Raw genomic sequence first — 20,620 nt, forward strand, 5'->3', positions numbered from 1 at the left:
CTAAAACATTGTCCTGAGCACCAGAAGCCAATGAAAAAGATTGGCAACTCTGTTTTCTGTGCAAAAGTGTACATCTTTAAATACCTGCAGCGTTGGAGATGTGGACTCATGAGAGATAATCCAAATTTTTAAAAAAAAGATCAGTTATCTGACATAAAGATCTTTTTGGATCTTTCAGAATGTTAGAATTTTACCAAAAGTGGAGACTAATCTAGATCAGGGGTTCTAACCCAGTCCTTGGGACACACCTAGTTTTAACGGATGCCTATAATTAATATGTATGAGATAGATATGCATACAATAAAGGCAATGCACGTAAATTTATCTCATACGCATTAAATGTGGATGTCCTGAAACCTAACTGGCTGGGTGTATTTCAAGGACTGGATTGCGAAATCCTGATCTTGAGATGTAACATATTACAGCAGCAGTCTACACTAGCAGAAAATAGTTTCAGCTAGTCAACAAACCCTAGATCCAGACTAGCACCCCTGGAACTAATGGGAAATCTCTGTAGAAGGAAGCTGTGGTAGCACTGTTAACCTGTGACCCAATGAGCTCACTGTGGAAAATTTTTTTTTTAAAGATATTCACAGAACAATGTTGTTGCAGTGTAAGTACAGAAGCCACTTCTAATTAACAAGTTGAAGGCTGTGTAGTCAGTCCCTCCAGTTGGTGGGACTACGGATACATATAAATTTAGAATCTGTAGCTACAATCTCCTCTTCCAGTCTCTTCTTCCCATGGCCCAAGAACAAAGATCAAAGGTCCCTGGCAGCTGACTTAACAGTCTCTGAATAGTCTTTGAACATGCACAGGCAACCCACACTGGGAGAAGCATTAGGAGAAACTGGTAGGGATTTGTACAAAAATACCCATTTATTGGTCCCTCCGTAGGTGAATAAAAATGTACAAAAGTCTTCTGCAGTTCTGCGATTGGGGAAGTCAGAACAAAGATCATATTCAATTAACTTTATTGAAGTAACTTATTTTGCATGTGTTACCCATATAATACGTAAACAGGCCTACTCACTAAAGTACCCACACTAAATTAAGGCAGATTAAATACAAGCTTTAATACAGGTTAACGTACAAGGCTAATAAATCATCCCTATTAAATTTAATGGGCCCAGATCAATTAATGTGTGCAAACATATACTATGGCCCACATTAACTTAGAATGGGTTATTGTGTTTAGTGAATGGGCCTAAAAGTGATTAAAGATGATTTTTTAATAAAAGACAGTGAAAAGGTCAATTAGTAAAACAAAGAGTTCCATTTTACATAGAACATAGAAATGAGAATTGAAAGACCCCGGTCAAGATGTGCTCAGTTCCAGCAGTATTTTAGAGCCCTTTCTAAAATACATGCAGGCCTGTATATGTATTTGGGGGCATGTGCAGTGGAAGCAGCCATTTTACAAACATACACTTTGAAAAAATGAACGGCACAAACCCAGCAGCTTCCACATAGATGTGTCAGCACTTACACATGGAAGTGGCGATTTCACAACCCCCACGTTTAAGTGGCTCCACTTCCATGTGTATCTGCCCCTTTTTACAAGCCTACATGTATAAGTGCCACCAATGAAGACGCGAGGCGACAATTTTAACTTGGTTTCATTTAAAAAATGGAACTAAACCACATGGGATTAAGGAGAATGATTCCCATAATCCCTTGTGTAAAGCACTAGCCTAAATGAACAGTGTTTAAAAATATATATATGCATGCCTTTGAGCTGGTGTAAAACCTGATGTGGAAAGTTCTCCCCATGCACATGTATTCCCTTTGTAAAATGGGAAATACATATGTACCGGTTGATATTCAAAATTATTTAACCAGCCAGAAACAGCTGTTGACCATTTAAATTGCTGGATGGGGGCTAGCCACTAATTTTCAGCAGCACTTAACCAGCTTTTTCCACTGAAAATTAGCAGTTAGCGCTTAAGGGCCTCTTTTACTAAGGCGCGCTAGAGTTTTTAGCTTGCACTAAACGTTAGCTATGTCCATGGATGTCATTAACGTTTAGCGCGCCCTAAATATTAGTATGCACTAAAAACACTAGCACACCTTAGAAAGAGGCCCTAAGTGAAAACCAGCTTTTCCGGGAACTTCCGGAGGCAGAATTGACATCACTTAACCGGCCAGGGTAACTGCATAAATGGAACCACATAAAACACAGTCCTATCTTTATGTGGCAGTCCATGGCCGGTTAAGTCCGAATATTGACTTAACCGGCCATGTCTTAGCTGGTGTCGCGGCTCTGAGGTCCCGTTAGTGTAGGTGAGCTCTTGAGTTTCCTGAACTCCGCAGACCAGGAAAACCGAGCACCCCGAATCTTCACCCGCGGCGACCGCCGTTCACCGAGGGTTGAGCCCTCAGCTGCGGGCGGCCAGCAGGACTGCTGGAACCACGGGGAACGGCTGGCCTGGTCGGATCTGGTTACAGCGTCCTAGGTAACGTGGACTAGCTGGATGGCTAGCGGACAACAGGAACGTACGCTGACTAGACAGTAGCTAGCACAACGGCTAGTAGACTTGAGGCACCGCACAGTCTTGGAAAAGGCTAGCCGGACGGCTAGCTGTCTTGATGAACAAACACAACTTGGAAAAGGCTAGCAGGGCGGCTAGCAGTCTTGAAAAACAAACAAACTTGGAAAAGGCCAGCCGGACGGCCAGCAGTCTTGAAGAACAAACAAACTTGGAAAGGACTAGCAGGACGGCTAGCAGTCTTGAAGAACAATTAACCTTGGAAAAGGCTAGCAGGACAGCTAGCAGTCTTGAGGAACAATTAAACTTGGAAAAGGCTAGCAGGACAGCTAGCAGTCTTGAAGAACAATTAAACTTGGAAAAGGCTAGCAGGACAGCTAGCAGTCTTGAAGAACAAACAGGCTTGTAATCCTCTTGGCAAGACGGCTTCAGACAGGAAAACGGAAGCACTGGTTCCCCTCCGTGCTTCCGTTTAAATCCCCCGCTTGCCTTGCCTGCAGAACAGCTGGCGCCAATCGTCTCCACCCCAGCCGGCCACTGGAACCGGATAGGTCCCTTCATTTGATGGGCGGTGTTCCCAGGAAGATGCGCCAATCCGGCGCGGGTGGGCGGAGCCTCCTCGCTGGTCCTGCTGCAGCGAGGAGGACGCCGACGTCGGCGCCGCCATCTTGGCTGGCGGGTTTCACTCTCCGAGGCCGGCGTTAGTTCTTTCGGATCGCCGGCCTCGGAGCACTCCATCGTCGCGGTGATCCCCGCGGCAGCCCCCACCCGTCGGTCCGCGCTCCCCTGGCGCCTTTGACGACCGCCACGGGCCGCGGGGCGCCAGGTAAGAGCCCGGACCGGGACAGTATCCTCCCCGGAAGACCCCTTCCTTCGAGGCCCGGGCTTGGATGGATATTGAGTATGGAAGGCTTTGACCAGTTCTGGAGCATGAACATTAGCCACGGGTTCCCAGGAATTATCTTCGGGGCCAAAAGATTTCCAGGATAATAAGTAATATAGTTTTCCCCGCCGCCACTTTGAGTCGAGAATCTCTCTTACCTCGTACTCCGGTTCTGGGGACACCTGGAGATCCTTTTCCTGGGCTGGAGGCGGGTGCCATCTGGATTCTCGGAACCTCTTCAATAGCGAGATATGAAAGGCGTTATGTACTCGCAGGGTGGCGGGTAGCCGCAAGCGATAGGTTACTGATCCAATTCGTTCTTGGATGGCATACGGTCCCACGTATCGCTGACCCAGCTTACGGGAAGACCCTCGGAGTCTCAAGTGTTTCGTGCTTAACCATACCTTCTGTCCTGGCTGAAGCACGGGGGCGGGCCGCCGATGACGGTCAGCAAAGAGCTTGTTCTTGGTCGCGGTCTTCTGTAATTGTTCCCTAGCCATTCTCCAGACCTTCCGTAGGTCGGCGACCACTTGGTCCCCAGCTGGCGTCATGGCGGTAGCCGGGAGCGGCCCTGGAACTCGTGGATGTCGTCCATATACCAGGAAGAACGGGGACTGTCCTGAGGAGGAATGGGTACTTTGGTTATATGCGACCTCGGCCCAAGGAAGTAAAGAAGCCCAGTTATCTTGTCGTTGGTTAACAAAGGCTCTTAAGAATCCTTTCAGGGTTTGATTTATCCTCTCAACCATGCCATTGGTTTGTGGATGGTAAGCGGATGAGAAATGGTTCTCCACTCCCAAGGCCTTGCATAACATTCTCCAGAAACGGGAGGTAAATTGGGGCCCTCGGTCACTGATGATCCTGGTGGGCAGTCCATGTAATCGAAAGATGTGCTGAATAAATGCTTGAGCTAGAGCGGCGGCCGTCGGAAGGTTCACAAAGGGAACAAAGTGAGCCATCTTAGAGAATCGATCGATCACCACCCAGATCACCGTATGACCCTGGGACCGTGGTAATTCCGTGATAAAGTCCATGGATATCTCCGTCCAAGGGCTGGTTGGTACGGGCAAGGGTTGTAGGTCTCCTACGGGAGGTCCTCCTATTGGCTTGGTTCGGGCACATATCGGGCAGGAAGTCACAAACTGGAAGATATCTCTTCTCATCTGTGGCCATCGATATTGTCGCGAGATGAATCGGAGCGTCTTATGATACCCGAAGTGCCCGGCCCATCTTGACGAGTGTCCCCACTGCAGCACCTTCTTCCGATCCGCGGCCGCCACGAATCTCGGGATTTGGGTAAGCTTCCCCGTGGCCCCACTAAGACAATCGGGGTCTAGCATGGGGTGAGTCTCCGTAGTCTCTTCTGGTACCTCAAATGCCCGAGAAAGCGCATCGGCCGGAGTATTCTGGGAGGCTGCCCGGAACACCAGTTGGAAATGGAACCTAGCAAAGAATAATGACCACCGAGCCTGTCGGGGATTCAGCCGCTGGGCCTCTTGGAGGTATAGGAGGTTCTTATGATCCGTGATGACCGTAAACCGGTGTTCCGCTCCTTCCAGTAAATGTCTCCACTCCTGTAGTGCTAGTTTCAGGGCCAAGAGTTCCCTATCCCCCACCGTATAGTTCCGCTCGGCTGGAGAGAATTTTCGTGAGAAGAAGGAGCAGGGTTGACGCCGGCCCTCGGAGTTGATTTGAGAAATGACCGCTCCGGCTCCTAGCGCGGATGCGTCCACCTCTACCGTGAAGGGCTTCGCAGGGTCAGGAGTCACCAGAATAGACGCGGACTCAAAGGCCTCCTTGACTAGACGAAAAGCCGCTTGCGCCTCTGGCGGCCAATCCTTGACCCTTGCGTTCTTACGGGTGAGCGCCGTCAGCGGTGTTGTCAAGCTGGAATAATGGGGAATAAATTGGCGATAATAGTTGGCGAAGCCCAAGAATCGTTGCAAGGCCTTCAGGCTCTTCGGTTGGGGCCACTCCCGAATGGCTTGGAGCTTGTCTGGTTCCATTTGTAACCCTCCTGGGAGCAGAATATGCCCCAAAAATGGTAAGGAGTGCTGATGGAAGGCACATTTACTCAGCTTCGCAAAAGGTGGGCTTGACGTAGGCGGTGCAATACCGCCCGGACATGGCCCGGATGCTCCCTGGGGTCCTTGGAGTAAACTAGGATATCGTCCAGATATACAATCACCGAGGAATGGAGGAATTCTTCTAGAACACAATTGATCAGACGTTGAAATACCGCAGGGGCGTTACACAGACCGAATGGCATTACCCGATATTCGAAATGTCCCTCATGGGTATTGAAGGCCGTCTTCCATTCATCCCCTGACCGGATTCGTACTAGATTGTAGGCTCCCCGTAAATCTAGCTTCGTGAAGATCTGGGCCCCTTGCAGTTGGTCTAAGAGCTCCGGAATGAGGGGCAGAGGGAACCGATCTTTCACGGTGATGGCATTTAATCCCCGATAGTCAATACAAGGTCTCAGGGTTCCATCCTTCTTGGCGACGAAAAAAAACCCCGCACCGGCTGGGGAGGTCGACGGCTGGATGAATCCTTTCCGTAGATTTTCATGGATATAGTCTCGCATAGCCTTGAACTCTCCGCGGGACAGTTTGTACAATCGACCCCGCGGAGGCACGGTGTCTGTCTTCAGATTAATGGCACAGTCAAATGACCTATGAGGAGGTAATACTTCCGCCTCCTTGGGACTAAACACATCGGCAAAGTCTCTATACTCCGCAGGCAGGGAGCTCCCTTCACGTGGTTCTTCTCCGGGCACCGTATTTAACGCCGGACAGCATCCAGCCCGACCCTTACAACAGGTCTCTTGACAGGAAATGCCCCAAGCTTGAATCTTCCCTCTGGTCCAGTCAATAACTGGGTTGTGGTATCGTAACCATGGTAGCCCCAGAACCACCGGGTGAATGGTCCGGGGTAATACTAAGAATTCGGCCTCCTCCCGATGGTCCTCTCCAACCTGCAATCCTAAGATCGGCGTAATCTCAGTGACCGGTTGTGGAAGGGTAGTTCCCTGGATGGAGGTTATTCGCAGCGTTGGTCTCTGGGGGAGCATGGGCCAGCCCATTTGCTGGAGCAGTTCGAGTCCAATAAAATTACCCCCAGACCCCGAGTCCACCAGGGCCCGGGTCTGAAGCGTGGCCTCCTGCCACCGCAAGGTCACTGGTAGGACGAGCAAGGTCTCCTGTAGGGGAGCGGAGTGCCCCAAGAAACCTCCCCTCAGGGTGCCTTGGGGGGAGCATTTCCCGGCCGGATCGGGCAAGTCCGGAGGAAATGCCCAGCCTGTCCACAATAGAAGCACAGCCCCTTAGACTGTCGTTGTTGTCTTTCGGCGGCCGTCAACCGCTGCCGGCCCATTACCATGGGCTCCTCTCCGGGCTCCGTAGCGTCCCGGCTCGCCTGACGAGAGGCCAACCCTTTGCTCGTCTTGGGGAACCCTCGTCCCCACTTCTGCCGCTCCATCCGAGCTCTGGCTCGCTCCTGGAATCGGGTGTCTACCCGGATACAGAGTGAGATGAGGGCATCCAATGATCCGGGAACGTCCCGTCCGGCCAATTCATCCTTGATTCGTTCTTGTAATCCCTCCATAAAAATGGCCATCAAGGATTCCGGATTCCAACGCAGTTCTGCAGCTGCGGTACGAAACCGGATGGCATAGTCGGCCACTGTACCCTCTCCCTGATGAATCCGAAGCAGCTCCGATGCCACGGAGGAGGGTCTTCCCGGAATATCAAACACCATCCGGAACCGGCGCTGAAATTCGCTATAGTCCTCCAGAATGGGATCCTGTTGTTCATCCAGAGGAACCACCCAATCCCGGGCCTTTCCTGTACACAGGCCCATAATGTAGCCTACCTTACTGTGATCTGAAGCAAAGGCCTCCGGTTGCATCCGGAAGGCCAGATTACACTGGTGGAGGAACCCTCGACAACCTGCTGGGTTCCCGTCGTATCGTGCCGGCTCAGGGAACCGAGGTCCCACGCGGAACCCTCCCATACGGGGAGCTGCTGCGGCCCCTTGGACCGCAGCGGCCTGGTTCTGTACCTGAAGCGTGGAAAGTTGAGAACATACATTCTGGAGCGCCCCAGACAGGGCATTAAGCTGTTCCTGTTGCTGCTGTAGAACCTTGGCCAGGTCCCGCAGATCCGGTTGTGTCGGCGAGCTCATGGCTTCCGTTTTCTGTCGCGGCTCTGAGGTCCCGTTAGTGTAGGTGAGCTCTTGAGTTTCCTGAACTCCGCAGACCAGGAAAACCGAGCACCCCGAATCTTCACCCGCGGCGACCGCCGTTCACCGAGGGTTGAGCCCTCAGCTGCGGGCGGCCAGCAGGACTGCTGGAACCACGGGGAACGGCTGGCCTGGTCGGATCTGGTTACAGCGTCCTAGGTAACGTGGACTAGCGGGATGGCTAGCGGACAACAGGAACGTACGCTGACTAGACAGTAGCTAGCACAACGGCTAGTAGACTTGAGGCACCGCACAGTCTTGGAAAAGGCTAGCCGGACGGCTAGCTGTCTTGATGAACAAACACAACTTGGAAAAGGCTAGCAGGGCGGCTAGCAGTCTTGAAAAACAAACAAACTTGGAAAAGGCCAGCCGGACGGCCAGCAGTCTTGAAGAACAAACAAACTTGGAAAGGACTAGCAGGACGGCTAGCAGTCTTGAAGAACAATTAACCTTGGAAAAGGCTAGCAGGACAGCTAGCAGTCTTGAGGAACAATTAAACTTGGAAAAGGCTAGCAGGACAGCTAGCAGTCTTGAAGAACAATTAAACTTGGAAAAGGCTAGCAGGACAGCTAGCAGTCTTGAAGAACAAACAGGCTTGTAATCCTCTTGGCAAGACGGCTTCAGACAGGAAAACGGAAGCACTGGTTCCCCTCCGTGCTTCCGTTTAAATCCCCCGCTTGCCTTGCCTGCAGAACAGCTGGCGCCAATCGTCTCCACCCCAGCCGGCCACTGGAACCGGATAGGTCCCTTCATTTGATGGGCGGTGTTCCCAGGAAGATGCGCCAATCCGGCGCGGGTGGGCGGAGCCTCCTCGCTGGTCCTGCTGCAGCGAGGAGGACGCCGACGTCGGCGCCGCCATCTTGGCTGGCGGGTTTCACTCTCCGAGGCCGGCGTTAGTTCTTTCGGATCGCCGGCCTCGGAGCACTCCATCGTCGCGGTGATCCCCGCGGCAGCCCCCACCCGTCGGTCCGCGCTCCCCTGGCGCCTTTGACGACCGCCACGGGCCGCGGGGCGCCAGGTAAGAGCCCGGACCGGGACAGTTGGCATTGCATAAACCAGATATTTAGTGCTGAAGCCCGGATGTGTCCTGGCATTGAATATCCAGGAATAATGCCAGTGACGGTCAGCAAAACACTCACCAACGCCAGCTTTATATTGATCCTGTAGACTTTAGTCCTGCCCAAACCATGCTTCCTTCAAATGTCATATGGAATAGATCTCCATGTGTAAATAGCAGCTTTCTGAATTGAGTGTTTACAATGTGTAAAAATCTCAGCTGCTGGTCAGCATCAAAAGCGTTTGGCATCAATGTTTGCTTAAAAATGTGTAGTTTCCCCCTGATGAAGCCTGTCATGGTGAAACGGGTCCCTGCTGGGATATGAACAAGAGAACACAAGTTGAGTTCTTTCTTTATTGCTGTGTGACTGATTGCAGAAATATGAACTGTTTAAGAGTTCTGATACAAGAATTTAGTGGCGCTGCATTCTATGGCATTGAACTCTATTGGATGATACTGAAGAATTAAGCATGCGATTATGATTTGAATTTTGAACATTAAATAGATTGACAGGGGGGTTTTGGCTGATGATTGATCTGAGTCATTAGGTGCTGTAATTCTCATGTTGAGATGTTTAGGGGGTCATATGCATAGTGATCAATATCCTCAGCATTAACCTTTGACTACCGAGGCCTTTTTTTCCTCTTTTTTTATCATAATAAAAAACCAAAAATTAGAATTGAAGTGAATTTATTTTTGATCATTAAACATTTGGGAGGTTAGGGTTTGATTCCACAAATTTTTATGTTTTAGCAAAAACAGCATAGCTACATAAGTGTCCATGCTCAAGCCTTCTAAGTGCAACCTTCAGCTTTGGGCTCCTTATGGGCTTCTATGCTAAAACTAGGACTGCAACTGGAATTTCCTCATACATAAAGCACAACATAAAGGGCTAGAATCTATATATGGTGCCTAAAAAATCGTTGCCGAAAAACCTGCTTAAGTGGTATCTATAAGATGTGCCTATAGTTTGACGTGCGTAAATTTAGATGCCACCATTTGCACTAACGAAAATGTGGTGCAAATACCCATGCCTAAATTTACATGCAGAGCACCCTTATTCTACAATTACAGTGATACCTCGGTTTTCGTCGATAATTTGTCCGAAAACAATGGGCAAAATCCAAAACCGACGAAAACCGAGGCAATTATTTCCATATGAATCAATGTAAATCCAATTAATTCGTTCTAGACACTCCAAAATACGTACCAAAAACACATTTTATAGAGAATAAATATAGTGTTTAATACTAAAAACAATAAGAAGTTAATATAAAATTAATATAAAAGACTAATGTAAAGAATAAATGAACATTTAACATGGAATTGTTTGGCTAGACGCGCGGGGTGATGCTCACACAATGAAAAACAACGCCACACTGAGCAGGAGAACGCATGGGTCGCCCTTTGTTTTTGCAAAATTAGCAGCGTCACGTGGGCACGCCGACAAAATCCGAGGCAACCGACGAAATCCAAGACAAATTTTTCGCGGAAAAAATTGACGAAAACCAAAACCGACGATAACCGAAGTCAATGAAAACCGAGGTATTACTTGTATATGTGTAATTCAAAACCATGCCCCTGATCTGCCCAAAACGCCCATGACCTTCCCATTTCTGCACCCCCCTTTTTCGTGCCACACGTAAATTATAGGCACTGATCCTGTATCTAACTTTACATACATAAGTCCTAATTAAATCTAATTAGTGCCAATAATTGCTTGTTAAATCAATTATTGGCACTAATTAGCTCATTATTCTATTAAATTGCGCATGCAAACCAGGGCCGCGCCTAAATTTGTACATGCAATTTTTGTGACTTTTATAGAATCAGGGGGAAAATGTAGCAGGAAAGCTGGTGAACTGCTAAGTACCTTCATATGGTGAGTCTGTTGTATAAAACCTATACCAAATCTCAGCATGGCAAAATAACACAAAAGAGCCAAGAAGTAAAGGCTAAACACAAGGATCCCACAGACACCAACAGAGATTGAAGGAGTGGGAGGTGGAAAGAGACTCAGCAGACAATGGGATCACCGATGAAACAATGCTTTATTATGACAAAGAGTCCTAGAATCGTGTAAAACAATCTTCTTTCATAAAAGACTCGACCTGGCACTGTGTTTCAGCTAGTGCCTGCCTCAGGAGTCTACAATAAGATAACACAAAAAGGTAGAGAAGGAAGAATTCATACTGGCCGCATATCACCCAGGATAAAAGAAAGTGCCCACTTTTACTTCTCCAAAATCATATAATTATATGGAGACAAAACTGCAAGCCTTGTCAATTGCTGGTCCATCACTATGGAATGCTTTACTGGGACATCGGAGAGCCTGTGAAAATACTCGGGGAGGGGGGGTCTTTTACTAAGGCGCACTGGCATTTTTAGCGCACGTTAAAAATAGGCGTATGCTAAAACGCCAATGTATTCCTATGGGCTTCTTTAGCATTTGGCTCGCACCTATGTTTTACACGTGCTAAAAACGCCAGCGTGCCTAAGTAAAAGACCCCCTCAACAATGTAAATGTTTTTTAAAGACTCGCTATTTTGTAAAGGCCTTTTTTGAAGAACGAAATAGATTGCTAAGGGTCAGATTTTTTTTAACCGTTTATGTTTTTATATATTTAACTTTGTTACCCACTTTGGATAAAAACGGGCTATAAATAAGATTAATTAATTAATTAATTAATTTAATGTCTTGCGCACTAGGACTAAAGATGGTAGTAGTGATAAAGCAAAACCTTCAGGAGAAGATAACACTCCTGGTGCAACAATATCACAGACTCACTGCAGCAGGAGATAAATCACAGAAACTAATAGAAAAGTTAAGAGGACTAAAAACAGGTGGAGTCCTGAAGATAATGAAGTGTTACTATTATGCCATGAACCCTACATTAAAAATGCAAGAACAAGGAAAGTTTTCAAAGAAAAAGCTGCAAAAACCAGCTGGTGCAAGGAAACGATCGCTGGATAAATTAAAAGAGTTACCTGAATAAGGACATTTTAAAACAGCTGAGCAATGATGCAGAAAGAGAAATAGAAAGCAAGAAAAAAAGATTGAGAGAAGAGTGAAATAAGAGAAGAGGCACCACAAGAACACTTAGATGGGGTAACAAGGGAGATACCTGTGACCAGGGCTTTTTTTGAGTGGGTACTTGGGGGTACTGAGTACCGGCACCTTTTCCATTGTCTGCTAAAATTGACCCATGATCCCCAGGTTTTAACGAAAGAGCTCAGGCTCTACACACCAATTCTGACTTGTCATAGATTCTGTGACTGGTTACAGGGGGCCTGGCTATTGTGGAGTGGGTCCCTCAGTGATTACCCCACCCTGGAAGGTTACCTGGCATTTGAGTACCGGCACCTTTTTCGCTAGAAAAAAATACACTGCCTGCGACAGACGAGGAAATAAAGCAGGAAGGTGAGAGTGGTGTGGGATACAGTAGGAAGCAGAGTGAGGAGGAAATGTGTGAAGAGCCAGTGAGTGGAGGGGGTGTTTTGCAGGAGGATGTAGAGAGAAAAGGGGACTGGGGAGGCAGGAGACAGATCAAAAAAATCAAGTTTTTGGCAGTGGATCTTTACCTGCATGGAGATTAGTACTGTGTGTACTATGGTTCAAGAAAGGGAAAGACTGCCTAAATTAGACCTACTACTACTACTTATCATTTCTATAGCACTACAAGGCATACGCAGCACTGTACACCATACACAAAAAAGACAGTCCCTGCTCAAAGAGCTTACAATCTAGATAAGACAGGCAGACAGACAGAACAATTAAGGGTAAGGGAATAAAGAGGTGAGGATAAAAGGACAGGGCAAGTGAGCAGTGGTTAGGAGTCAAAAGCAGTGGTAAAGAGGTGGGCTTTAAGTTTGGACTTGAAAACGGCCAAAGACGGGGCTAGACATACAGGCTCAGGAAGTCTATTCCAGGCGTGAGGTGCAGCAAGATAAAATGAACGGAGTCTGGAATTAGCAGTGGAGGAGAAGGGGACAGATAAGAGATATTTATCAACAGAACGGAGTACCCGAGGGGGGGTGTAGGGAGAGACAAGAGAGGAGAGGTACTGGGGAGTTGCAGAGAGAATACACTTATAGGTCAATAAGAGAAGTTTGAATTGAATGCGGAAACGGATAGGGAGCCAGTGAAGTGACTTAAGGAGAGGGCTAATGTGAGCATATCTAAAGAAAAAAGCATAATAAAATCAATAGGGTCATAATTCACATTAGGGATCAAACTATTGACATTACAGAGATAAATAAGATAATCAGCAAAATTCATTACTGAGAGAATTATTTGGTTGAGTCCCTACCCGGAACTCATAATCACTGTGAGCAGCTTCTCATACTTTTTCCTTTTCTCCACTCTCACAAAAATGACCCACCCAATCTCACCCAGGGTGTTGTCCTGAACTAACTGTTTCTGAAATCAGTTTTGCTGGAAAACCAAATACAAGGTGGCAGAGGAAGGGCAATAGGTAAAAGCAACAGGTAACAACTAAGGGGCTGTACACACGTGCAGCGTGCGCCCAAATGAGACTACCATCAGGCCAGCACACCCTCCTGGCAGTAATTTCAGATTTGGCATGTGCCCATAATGCCTGGATGAATTATTTATTTATTTCTGCCTCGGCACTTGGCACGCGCTGAACGGTCACCGCAAGTGTAGCGAGTGAGCCTTTACCGCTAGATCAATGGGTGCTGTTAAGGGCTTAGGCCAGTTTTTGGCACGTGCTGGTTTCATTTTTACCGCAGGCCTTTTTCCCATCCCATTAAAGAAATCCCCTTTTTTGTAGATGTGGTAAAAACTGGCCTAGCACATGCCCAATACATGCGCCTACACCACCGCAGGCCAGTTTTTACCATGGTTTAGTAAAAGGGCCTCTATTTGCAAAGTCTCTGGTGGTTTGTAGTCCCAACTCTCTCCCTCTTTTGGCCTACTACTGATGGTAACAGGTCAGTACAGTTCATTATAATCTCCATTTACAGTTCTGGTTACAGATGCAAAGAAACCCTGGAACTCTGCAACTCTGATGGTTTAAAATCCAGATCAGTTGAAATGTATTTGGATTCTCAGGAACCCAGTAGGTAAACTTTCCTTCAGCTCAGTAGAAATCCCTGGTCCACCGGTAGATGGGAACAGTCCAGGTTACTCTGCTGGGAAATACACATGTAGCTCAGTTTCTCTTTTCTTCTTAGTTTATCAGAAGGGAAGTAGGGGGGTCCCCATTTCCTCGGGCATACAACGGGGTAAATGCTTAAGCAGCTTCTTTTGTCTGTGTACTCCTGAATTACTCCCTATATTCCATATGCCAGCTAGAGTAGCAAAGTAAAAATTCTTTAGTATAACCGCTTTGAATGTAGTTGCAAAAAAAAAAAAAAAAACCCTCAGAAAGGCGGTATATCAAGTCCCATTTCCCATTCCCATTACTGGGTCTATATGGCTAGAGCTTTAGGCTTGAAAGCTGTTCCCTAGTAGGTATGTGCAATGGCCGGGGAGATAAGAGACCCAAATACAATTATACAAATAGTACTCCTGAGGGAATTCTGCACATCTGTGCAGTACACAATTTGTGCAGAATTCCCCATCCCAGCATAATACACAGAATGAGAGGTGGGGGTTTGTTGGGGGAGGGGAGAGGGAAATGAAAGTGGGAGTATATTACATGTGGAAGAAGACCTTGGGGGCATACAGAATTAGGGATCCTGCTGGGAGTTAGAGGGAGAGAGAACTGCAGTTAGAAAAAGAGATGGAATGAGGAAGGCTGGAGCCTGAGGACAGAATTTCAAGCCTCGGGATGAGGAAAATCTGTGCAAAAACACTTTATAATCAATGCAGAATTTTTTAATATTGTGCACAGAATTTACAAAAAAACTTTTGTGTAGAATTTCCCCAAGAGTAAAATAGGTTACAGGGTTTTATACTCAAGGGAGCTTCCTTCTAAACAATTCCCTCTGTATATTTCAAAATATTCCTTCCTTCTGGAAGATGCTGGAAGGTACTATGACTGAGTAATGCTCTGACTAGAAACTACTAATGCCAGACACATGGTAAATTACACCGCTGATAGTAGGGGCTCTGGAAATTTCATCAGGCACCCATACTGCAAGATTCCAGTGGTCCTACAATAGTGAAAATGGGCTGTCCTGTGGCTGCTGTGAACCAAGCTGGTGAAGAATTGGTCTACACTGGTGGTTCCCAAACCTGGTCCTGGAGGCACCCCAGCCAGTCAGGTTTTCAGGATATCCACAATGAATATTCATATGAGAGTTTTGCATGCAGTGAAGGCAGTGCTTGCAAATCTCTCATGAATAGTACAGTAGGTATTTCCATGTCTCTGGACGGCTCATTATTTAAAATAACAGTTTTAATGAAATATGAAACCTGGGTGCTCTGGATTAAAGTCCGCTGCACTAACCACTAGGCTGCTCTTCTGCTTTTCAGGGACATCTGTGTGGCCATTCTCATACACATGCTGCCACACAGACATCCTTGTCCCTGTTTTTTTGGCATCTATAATCTGGATGTTTTATTTTGGAAAATGGTTGTTCATTTTGGACACTCTCGTGTATTTTCGAACAGGAAACCCCAACATTTTTCCTTTTCGAAAATGGCTGCGAGATGGAGGTTTATTTGGGCGTTATGAGCAGGATGTCCCAATTCTAGCTTGGACATTCTTTCAAAAATGCCCATCTATGCATCTCTGATACACAAATTTCCATTCTGAATGTAAATGTGAGTGGCAATGTTCAAGTGTGTATGATAAAACAATAAAGAGGTTAAAATAATATTATTGGTATAACAACTCATAAGAAAAAAGTGAAAAAAAAAATATGTCATTGGAATTTGGAAAAGAAGAATATAGTATGAAAGGATAGTGAAACAAAAACAAGATAGAAAACTGACAGGAAACGGACTCATGGAAGAGAGTCACAAACTGAAGAGAATGAAAGAACGAACTCATGACAAAATATTTGGGATTCTGCCAGGAACTTGTGACCTGGATTGGCCACTTTTAGTAGCAGGATTCTGAACTAGATGAACCATCAGTCTGTCCCAGTATGATTATTCTTATGTATATTCTAAAATAACTCTCTAAGAGGTCCTTCTACTAATGTGCACTGAAAAATGGCCTGCGCTAGTGTAGTGTTGTGGACGCGCGCAGATCCATTTTTCAGTGCGCCTGTAAAAAAGGTTTCTTTTTTTGGCTGAAAATGAACGTGCAACAAAATGAAAATTGGTGCGTGTCCATTTTGGGCCTGAGACCTTACCGCCACCCATTCACTTAGTGGTAAGGTCTCAAGTGTTAACCGGGGGTAATGATCTGCATGTGTACAATGCCAATTACCGCCCGGTTAACGCGCGTGTAGTGGACGCATGTAAAAAATGAAATTACCACCCAGGCCACACGGTAGCTGGGCGGTAGTTCCAAATTGGCTCCCAACATTGAATATCCAGATATGTGCGCTGACCTTAAAGTTAACCAGTGCCCAGTTAACTCGGCACATATGCCCCAGAAGCACCAAAGAAAGACCATGATCAAGTACTGTATATAATATCACGTTCAATGCTTGATTTAATCTTGAATTGATAATGAATGTGATTATTGGGCAGACTGGATGGACCATTCAGGTCTTTATCTGCCATCACTTACTATGTTACTAAAACTACCATACACCTGAGCATGGCTCGCAGTAGTGATTTTTAACTTATTTATTGGGATTTATTAACCACTTTTATGTAGAGATTCACCCAAGGTGATATACAGTAGGTACAGTTTAACATCAAACTTACAATTTTGTGATATATGCGGACGTCACCGGAGAGCATGGCTGCCTAACTTCTGTGCTCCCGAGTACCCGAGGTGCAAAGAGCGCTACCCGGCACTTACAATAAGCAAGGAGGGCAAAGAAAACGGCGCCACTTAAGAACGAGGAGCGGAGGAGGCCAGAGACGTCCATGCAAAGGCGGTCTACGCCGCTAAACCTGTCAAAATTCGCGTATAAGAAAGGCGCGACGAAATCCAACATGGCGGCCAGAGCGAACGAAGAAATGGAGGAGCGAATGGATGCGGAATTGCAACCATCGGGAGACATGTTCGCATCGCAGACCCAGGGAGAGCCTGAGGGGGCCGGACTGCCGGAGCTATGCGCTTGGATCCAGGAAATCCGATCGGATCTAAAAGCCATGAGGTCAGAGCTGGCGACGCTGGGGGCTGACCTGAGAGGGGAGATAGCTGAGCTCGGACACCGGGTGGAGGAGGCGGAAGGCCGAATAGATGACCATTCGGAGTCCCTGGGCTCCCTTGAGAGGCAGATCGCAGATGAGCGAATAGGGCAGCAGCTTCTCTCTGAAAAACTGGAGGATCTGGAAAATAGGAGCAGGCGCCATAACATCCGCATTCGGGGCTTGCCGGAGGTTTCAAAGTATCAAAATAGTGAGCAAGTGGTCCAGCAAATTGCCAGCGATGTTCTAGCGAACACGGAGGATCCGATTCCACCAGAAAAAATAAACTTGGACAGAGCACATCGGGCCCTGGGGGCTAATAGAAAGAACTTACCAAAAGATATTATAGCATGCTTCCAGGACTTCAAAGTGAAAGAGCGAGTCATGGCAGCGGCAAGGCAAATAAAGGATTATAAATGGGACACCAATAGAGTGGAAATATACCAGGACTTGGCGGCTGCCACCCTGAAGAGAAGGGCTGAGTTGAAGCCGGTAACGGCAAAGTTGCGAGAACTGGATATTCGTTATCGCTGGAGATACCCGTTTGGACTAGCATTCTACAAGGATGGGAAACAGCACATGGTCAAAACCTTGGCAGAGGCGCAGAGAATACTGCAGGGAGACTATCAGATGGATACACCCTCGGCAGCGGAGCGCCCATCGATGGCAGCGGATCCCAGGACCCACCCCAGATGGCAAAGAGTGGGTCAGAGTCGACTACAGCGCCAGAAGTCAGCGGGACGCCTCACCTGACTTTGCATGGCAACAATGGGAGATAAGATCCCACTTGTTTAACAGGATGCGCCCTTGTGGCGAGTTTACCAGGTGCCGTGGACTTGGAGAGCGGCAAGCTGGCCTGGTTGAAAGTTATTGTTGGTTATAAGGTGCAGTAGGGTAATATAGAACACTGGTTTAAACAGGGAGCAAGATAAGAGTTAAGTTAAAGATATTAATAGCTAAAAATGTGAAGGGGTACTAGTGAGTTACAACACCTCCGTGTTGCACCATCCAGAATATGGTAAAGGTGCTAAGGTTTTGGGGGAGGGAAGGGGAGACTAGGGGGGGAGGGAGAAGGAAAGGAGCGGAGGAGGGGAGGGGGGGGAGGGAAGAAGGGTGGGAGAGATGGGTGGCTAATATTGAGATATGCTATAATGATGCTCATAACTGAAGAAGTTGTCTATATATACAATGCTTAAATGTGTGACTATAAATGTGCGGGGCTTGAATACTCCGCAAAAACGGAAGCAGGTATTTAGGGAAATGCAACGCCAGCAAGCCGATGTAATGTTTCTCCAGGAGACCCACCTTAGAAAAGTCCATGAATACTTAATGAATAATAAGCAGTACCCATATATAAGATGTGCATCAGCCACAGAGGTTCAGAAAAAGAGGGGAGTTTTGATAGCTCTATCCCGGTCCCTACCCTGGCAGGTGCATACAACGGTCAGGGATACAGCGGGCAGATATATATTGATGGTGGTCTCCCTTGATAAGGAATATTACACACTGGTATGTGCATATGCACCCAATGAGAATCAGAGGATATTTATGCAGGAACTGGAGAGGATTCTACAAAAGCATGCTAAAGGTCATTTGGTGATAGGGGGCGACATGAACTTGACACTGGACCCGAAGCTAGATAACTCAGGGGGGGTGGCAAAATACGCGCAGGGAGATAGAGTAGCCTTCCAGTCCTGGCTGGCAAGGTGGGGGCTGACTGACTTATGGAGAGATACGCATGGGACTGAAAAAGATTTTACCCATTATGCCCCCCTCCACAAAACCTACTCGAGAATTGACTATTGGCTGGGCGATGCGATGGTGAGGAGGCAGGTTGAAAGGGTGACTATCGAGCCCTGTAGTTGGTCGGATCACTCTCTGGTGGTGCTAACGCTGAGGATGGGAAGAAGGCCTATAGGCCGTCCCCATTGGAGGCTAAACGAAGCCTTACTCCTAGAGCCACAGAATATAGCTGAATTGGAAAAGTACATAAAGGAATATATAGAGCTTAATGATAATGAAGAAGCCCATCCGACCAGTATTTGGGAGGGAATGAAAGCGGTATTAAGGGGTCAGATAATAGCATGGCAGGCACACATCGTCAGGGATCATAGGGGGAAGGAGGACGCAGTTAGAAATAACATGGAGGCCAGTGAAAGAAAGCATAAAGAGGATCCGTCCGACACGCAAAAATTGCAGGAAGTGCAGCAACTCCGAGCACAGCTTAATGATCTCCAGATGACGGAGATAGCAGGGCAGCTTCAGCGGGTTCGGCAGGAGCATTTTGAATTTGGAAATAGGGCTGGCCGGCTATTAGCAAATAAATTGAAAAAGCAAACCCAAAGAAATTATATTGCAGGGGTATATAATGCATCAGGTCAGTTAGTAAACAGCACAGAAGAGATACAGGAAGTGTTTCGGGATTATTATGGCCAACTATATAAGTCGGACCTGAGGGGCACAAGGGAAGAGATTGCACAATATCTACAGGGGATACAAATGCCAGGCCTATCGGAGAAGGAGGTAGAGGAGTTGTCCTCCCCCATAACGCTTGAGGAGATAGAAAGGGCAATCGCGAGTTTGCCAAATAATAAGGCGCCTGGGCCTGACGGATTCCCAGCGAGCTTCTATAAGCTGTTCTCCAAGTGGTTAGCACCATTACTGTTAAAAGCAGTCACAGCATTTGACAACATGGGGGAAATGCCTTACTCGTGGAGGGTGGCAGAGGTAGTCTTGATACAAAAGCCGGACAAGGATCCCCTATGTTGTGGATCATATAGACCCATTTCCCTATTAAATGTGGACTATAAAATTTTCACTAAAATTCTGGCTGCAAGGCTGCAGAGGGTACTCCCGAGAGTGGTACATGAGGATCAGGCGGGCTTCATAGAGGGCCGGCAGACGTTCGACAATATTAGATGCCTGCTCCATGTGATTCAGCAAGCTAATGAAGAGCCAGACTCGGTTCTACTCCTCTCGGTGGATGCTGAAAAAGCGTTCGACCGGGTGGAGTGGCCTTTTCTGTTTGGGGTCCTAAAGCAGATGGGACTGGAGGGAAGAATCTTAAAATGGTTCAGCTTGCTCTATACTAATCCCCTGGCAATCATAAAGATAAATGGGGCTTATTCAGAGCCGATAGGGCTGGGTAGGGGGACGAGGCAGGGGTGTGCAGTATCGCCCCTGCTGTTCGCAATATCCATTGAACCATTAGCACAGAGGATTAGAGAACACAAGAGTATACGGGGGGTGGTTAGAGGTAAGAGGGAGCACAAGATTATGCTGTTTGCGGATGATGTATTGCTGACCTTGGCACAGCCTAAACAATCGCTACAGCAGGTTACAGAAGTGATCTTGCAGTATGGGGAGCTCTCGGGCTTTAAAATTAATACCACTAAGTCCGAAATACTTAATCTTACGGTTCCGCAGAGGGAGGCCCAGGAATTGCAGAAATTATACCCATTTAAATGGGCAGCGAGGGCAATAAGGTATCTTGGGGCTATGATTACCCCAAGAATAGAGCTTTTGTATCAAGAAAACTTCCCTAAGAAGTCAGGGAGCTTTTGAAGAACTGGATAGGTGGGAGGGCCTCACGATTTCGTGGTTGGGTAGAATACATGCGGTAAAAATGATGCTCCTGCCGAAGCTGCTTTATTTATTTATGGCGCTTCCAGTTCCCATACCGCGTATCTTTTTCCAGCAGTTGACTAAAAAGGTTTTTGCATATAT

The sequence above is a fragment of the Microcaecilia unicolor genome, chromosome 2 (genome assembly GCF_901765095.1).
Source record: "Microcaecilia unicolor chromosome 2, aMicUni1.1, whole genome shotgun sequence".
Classification (NCBI taxonomy): domain Eukaryota; kingdom Metazoa; phylum Chordata; class Amphibia; order Gymnophiona; family Siphonopidae; genus Microcaecilia; species Microcaecilia unicolor.